The following is a 6000-nucleotide window of genomic DNA, read 5'->3' as shown; positions in this document are numbered from 1 at the left end:
TTATGGTTATGAGTTTATGGTTATGGTTCACTGTCCATTAGCCAGCACCAACCACAAGTGAGTCTGAGACAAACACAATGATGCCAATGATCTCCATTAGAATCAGCAAATGGAAATCACTCTTCACACAGAAAACCCCTCAAAACACAGAAAATTCAGCTGTGCACATAAAAGCAAAGAGGTGTGAACACAGACACCAAAATAGTCTCCTGAAAGCAAAATCTCAGACTCTGGAGAGCAGGGAATGGAAGTCAAGTCAGAGCGAGCACAGGCAGATTCTGAGTTTTGTTAAAGATAGATCCACCACAGGAATAGAAGTTGTCTTTTTTGGGCATAATGAAAATCATAATCATAGTAAAAAGCTTTTATTAACAAAAATCAGTTGTTATTTTTGTCTCCTTACAAAATGCAAGGAAAAAATATTTCCAAGTAACTTAAGAGGTAAAAATCAGAAAGTTGCATTAAAGAGGAGGAACTATTTAAATGCTGTAAACCTGAACAAGTGATTTTGTGACAGACAGAATTTCTCAACAGAAAATCATAAAGACTTGCAGATGAATGAGAGCTTTAATATTGGATGGCTTTTCAAGTTGAAGTTAAAACTAGTCAATGCAGACCAGTAAAATGGCACCAGTATTTAACAGGATGGATCATTTCCTACCAAAACAGCTTGTGAGCACCTGGGGCCTTCTCAAATACTCAAAATCATTGGTGTCTAATGGTCTTTGTTTTTGCATCCCCACCTTGCTTTATGTAGACAAGGAATTCACAGCTGATTTTCATAGGGCAATAATTCGTTATAACACAGATCTTGAGCACTGTGATACCTTAAATTTTAGCTTTCATATTTTCCAGATTCTGTACTGCATTGGTATATAACTCTGAACTTCATATCAAGTGTTAGCAAGTTGTCCTCACGGTTCAGTCACACAGAACAATCCTTTTCCAGTCCCAGAACCAAGGACACCATTGAAGCTTCAGGCCCAAAAAGTAAAAACAAAAGTGAATTGAGGAGAGCAAACTGGGAGGATGGGACTGCATAACCTGGAGCTGTAATTGGACAATCAACCCCAATATGGAAATGGACCAAAACTTATAAAAGTGTGAAAACTCATGACTCAGAGTCCATCTTGGGTCCATCTTAGGTAGAGCCATGGCCAAGCTCTTGTCCTACCCAAGGTGTATCCTTTGAAGGCCTTTTATAAATCCCTACTTTATTCCTTTAACTCTGTCTAGCCTCTGTTCTAGGTAGCCTCTTTAGGCATCAAGTGTAAAAGTTGCTAACTCAGATGCTCATAAATTATATTTATTACAAATTTATGTTTAAATACTCCTTGGTAATTCAAGGGTTTGCATTGGAGACACTTGCAATGAAAATTACCTGCAGAGATTTCTGTTTACTCTGGCTGCAGCTTCAGAGACTTTGCAATCCTCCTTCCTGTCTGTAACTGAAACTGGCACACAGGGAATGCAGTGCCCACAATTTGGGAAGCACTATAACCTCTGGAATATCACATTAAGAGTGATCTCTAAGTAATGCACACACATTTGTTACAATGCAAACTCAAATGTATCCTTTGTGGGCTGAACTAATTCAGCTGCTGGCCAGAAGCTTCAGGATTCCCCTTAATTTCAAGGGTGACTAATTTCAAGATGTAGAGGAGATTCCTGGAATGTCTTATAAAACATCATAACCCTGGAACAAGAACAAAAGTAATAGGGAACATCAGGGGAAAAAAAAAAGGATGGGAAAATACAGAAATACATCTGCTTTGTTACACTTGAACACAGAATTACTAAATATTACATACACAGTAAAACCAAAACAATACACAGAGAAAATAGCATACAAAATCTCCAAAGGCACAAGTCCAGAAAAGAGGGGCTTTGGCAAATTATCTGTGAGATAAACAAAATGTGCAACTCAATCTTTCTTAGAAAAGATTCTAAGAGTGTAAAGGACATGCTGTATTTATCTAGACAATAATTTGCATGATTGCCATTTCCCTTTTCTCATGCTGCACAATGAAATAAGAAATCGACAGACATGAAATTTGGTATTTGGTAAATAGCTAATTGACTTTACAGAACAACAGGAAATAGCTTTTATGGTAAGTACACATTAAAGGCATTGTTACACAAAATAGCTTTCTGCCTAATGACCTAATGTACACTGAAGAAGTCTGAAAATGATCTCAGTGCCTGAAGTTCGAGTTATTCCATCTGTTTCTTCTCAGTGTTCTGAAAAACAGGATTAGTATTTTTGAAGCATTTTACATTTCTCTAGAGTCAGATGCTAAGAGCAAAGTACTGCTGTTACAACCTCTGAAAGGTTTCCAGCATTCCTGATGTAGTCTCGTTAACACAGTTTATGAAGTCTCCCCTTCTATTGCATGGCCTCCAAACACAACCACGAAATGAGAAACACCAAGAGGCCAGCAAAGGTTGAGATATTTGGTTTCACATCTATTTCTTACTGTACCTCCCTGTATGATTAAAGTCTAAACTTCAACATGTCAAGAGTGCAACTTGTAAAAAACTAAAATGGAGATGTTTTTGTGATTGCTGTGCAAGGCTTACACAGAGCCTGCTTTTCGTATTGCCACACTGGCAAAAGAGGCTGGGGATGCATGGGAGGCTGGGAGGAGACACAGCCAGGACAGGTGACCCAAACTGGCCAAAGGGCTGTGGGAATCCTTAAAAATCAAGAGGGTTTTGGGAGAGCTGCAAAAGGTAGGACTCAGAGACAGCAGGACTGTGGTTAGAGCTAAGCAGTAGCCATGAGATAGGTCAGCAGAAAAATTCTGTAAGAAGTAGAAAAGTAAGGACAAATAGAACAATGGTCTGTGTATTAACACTTGTCTAGAATAACTCCCTAAGCTGCAGAAAAGTTTATCTAACGAGATATTAGGAAGTTCTAAACTTGATAATGGAGCTCTGTGCATTGTGTTTTAAGGCTTACTAGCAGGTATTGTATTCAGAATAAGCAAGCATTGTTTAACCAAAGGTACCTGTGCTTATAGTGGATGGATGGAACTACTGTCAATGTGCTTTTGCTTCATGTGATTGGTCAAAAAAACTTTTAAAGTAAATTGTAACATGAAGTTCTTGGTCTGCTGCCTGGGATGTGAGCTGCTGGCATCTTCCCATTGTCATAACCATGTAACGAGGCTGATGCTGGAAAATAAAACAGCTCAAGGCACGTTCCTAGCAGTCCCATCCCATTCATGATTCACACATAGCCCCCAGCCGGTGATAAGGGATACTTCAGCCCATGTGACATCATGCTCAGGAAAAAGTGAGGGAAGAAGGAGGAAGGGGGGAACATTCAGAGTGTTGGCATTTGTCTTCCCAAGTCACTGTTCCACATGATGGGGCCCCTCTCTCTTGGAGATGGCTGAACACCTGGCCAACCATGGGAAGCAGGGAATTAATGCTTTGGTTTTCCTTGCTTGTGTGCATGGCTTTTGCTTTCCATGTTGGACTGTCTTTAACTCAACCCATGAGTTTTCCAGCATTTACCCTTCTGATTCTCTCCCTGATCCCGCTGGTGGGGGAGTGAACGAGTGGCTCTGAGGGGCTTTGGCTGTTGGCTGGGGTGAAACCACAATTCCTTATTCACCAAACACTCCACTCACTGAATCCATCTCTCTCCAGTTCAGATGATGCCTTGCCAAGGCTGCCCTAGAACAGAGGCTAGATGGAGCTAAAGAATAAAGTAGGGATTTATTAGGAGGCCTCAATGGATCCACCTTGGGCAGCACAACAGCCCAGCCAGGGCTGCACCCCAGGTGAATCCAAAATAGTCACAAAAATTGGATGCCCAGTCATGGGATGTCTCACTTTTATAAGTTCTGCTCCATTTGCATATTGGAGCTAATTGTCTAATTCCATCTTTAGCCCATGCAGTCCCATCCTTCTTGTTTTTCTCTCTTCAGTCCACATTGTTTGTGCTCTTGGGGCTGAGATTTGGATCATTTGTCCTTGGTCCCCAGTTAGAGAAGGAATTGTTTTGTCTCCCTACTCTGTAAAGAGAGCTCACCATCCCCTGAAGTGAAGCTCAGAACTACACTCTAAAGCAGCACAGAATCTGAAAAATATAAAAGCTAAAACCTGAGGCATAACAGAGAAAAGAATGCTGTGGGGACCATGTCAATGGCTTTACAGAAATGACATCCAGAGCCCTTCCCTTGTCCACTAATGTGGTCACTCCATCACAGAAAACCACTGGGGTGGCCAGGCAGTTTTGTATCTGCAGGGTGCCCTGATGAAGGAAGGAATGATGAATCTGACTCCATGTTCTTAGAAGGCTAATTTATTATTTTATTATACTATATTAAAGAATACTATACTAAACCATACTAAAGAATACAGAAAGGATACTTATAAAATGCTAAAAAGCTAATAATGAAAACTCATGACCCTTTCTAGAGTCTCGACACAGCTTGACACTGATTGGCCAATGAGTAAAAACAACTGACTTAGAATCCAATTAAACAATCACCTGAAAGTAAACAATCTCTAAACACATTCTACACGAGCAAAACAGAAGAGAAAAAAATGAAATAAGAATTGTTTCTTTTTTCTCTGAAGTTTCTCAGCTTCCTAGGAGACAAATCCTGAGCAAAGGGATTTTTCCAGAGAATTTGAATGCCACAAGGCAGGGCTTGCCCTTGGTGAAGCCATGCTGGCTGTCCTGAGTCACCTCCCTGTCCTCTGTGTGCCTCACTGCAGCTGCCAGGAGGATCTGTTCTGTGATCTCCCCAGGCCCAGAGGGAAGGCTGACAGGGCAGGAGTTCCAGCAGCCTCCTTTCCACCCTCTTTAAGGATGGGGGAAAATGTTTCCCTTTTCCCAGTTAGCTGGGACTTCACCAGGACTTTTCAAATAATTAGAGAGAGGCTTGGCAACTACATCAGACAAATCCCTCAGGTTTTGGGAGGTATCCCATCAGGTCACATAGACTTAGGTACATTCAGGTGTCATGAACCTGATGGTTACTCACACTGGGAAGCATTTTTGTTACAGCAGTGGGAAGATTATGATTTAAAGTATCTCCTAAGACAAACTTGAAATGTGTTTATTGTTTATTTTTTTTTAAATATTAAATGAAGGCTTGTTTTTTTCAGTTTAGACGTGTGCTGGCTTCAGGCTAAAGGTAATTGCTGAAGTGTTTCAGATGCTGTCATGCACAAAGCATGGAGATTTATTGGATTCTGGCATGGAAAAGAATGAGGCAAAGTGAAGTTTTCCCTGTAAGTAAATACTGAGCAAAGTGCTTGACTACATTTCACTATACATTAGTCCATTAAGAAGCAGATTACTTCTTCTCATAACACAGTCATTTTCATGCATACACTTAAGTGATTTCTTGTCTTGTCTTAGAGGTAGTGAAATTCTGATGTTAATTTTGTGTTGTTCTTTGATAAAATGAAGTACTAATTTCATTCATAAACCATAACTTCATTATCCATAATCACCAATGGATTATTCATTTAATAAAGATAACACTGTGTCTTTAAGAGCAGTCAGCATCTTTTGCACATTTGATCTGAAATGGACTTTGCTGAAGTTTGCTTTTTACATTTCTATGCAATTAAAAAATGGGCTTTCCTCTTTTTTTTTTTTTGTGCATCAAGGAACTTTAAGTATATTGTGGCTGCTATTAGTGTATATAATACAGTGTTTGTTCAACTTGTCAGGCCATTAAATTTAAGGAGAAGAAAAAATGTACAGTGATGCCTTTGTATCACAGAACCATTGTGGTCAGAAGAGATCTCTGGAGATTGCCTGCTCCAACAAAGATCACATAAAAAATATGATACTCATATTTTTACTGAGGGCAGCTAAAAATATGAGTATCATAATAGTGATAATTTTCTGGTTTCTGTGTGTATGTTTACCAAACCCCAACTAAAGGCAATATTACATTAAAAAAACATGGTGGGTAATGACTTCTTTGTTATGCAGGAAACCTTGCAGCCTTTCATCATGTTTGTGTC

This window comes from Agelaius phoeniceus, chromosome 1 (assembly GCF_051311805.1).
Source record: "Agelaius phoeniceus isolate bAgePho1 chromosome 1, bAgePho1.hap1, whole genome shotgun sequence".
In the NCBI taxonomy this organism is placed as follows: Eukaryota; Metazoa; Chordata; class Aves; order Passeriformes; family Icteridae; genus Agelaius; species Agelaius phoeniceus.
Note: the sequence above shows the minus strand (reverse complement) of the source record.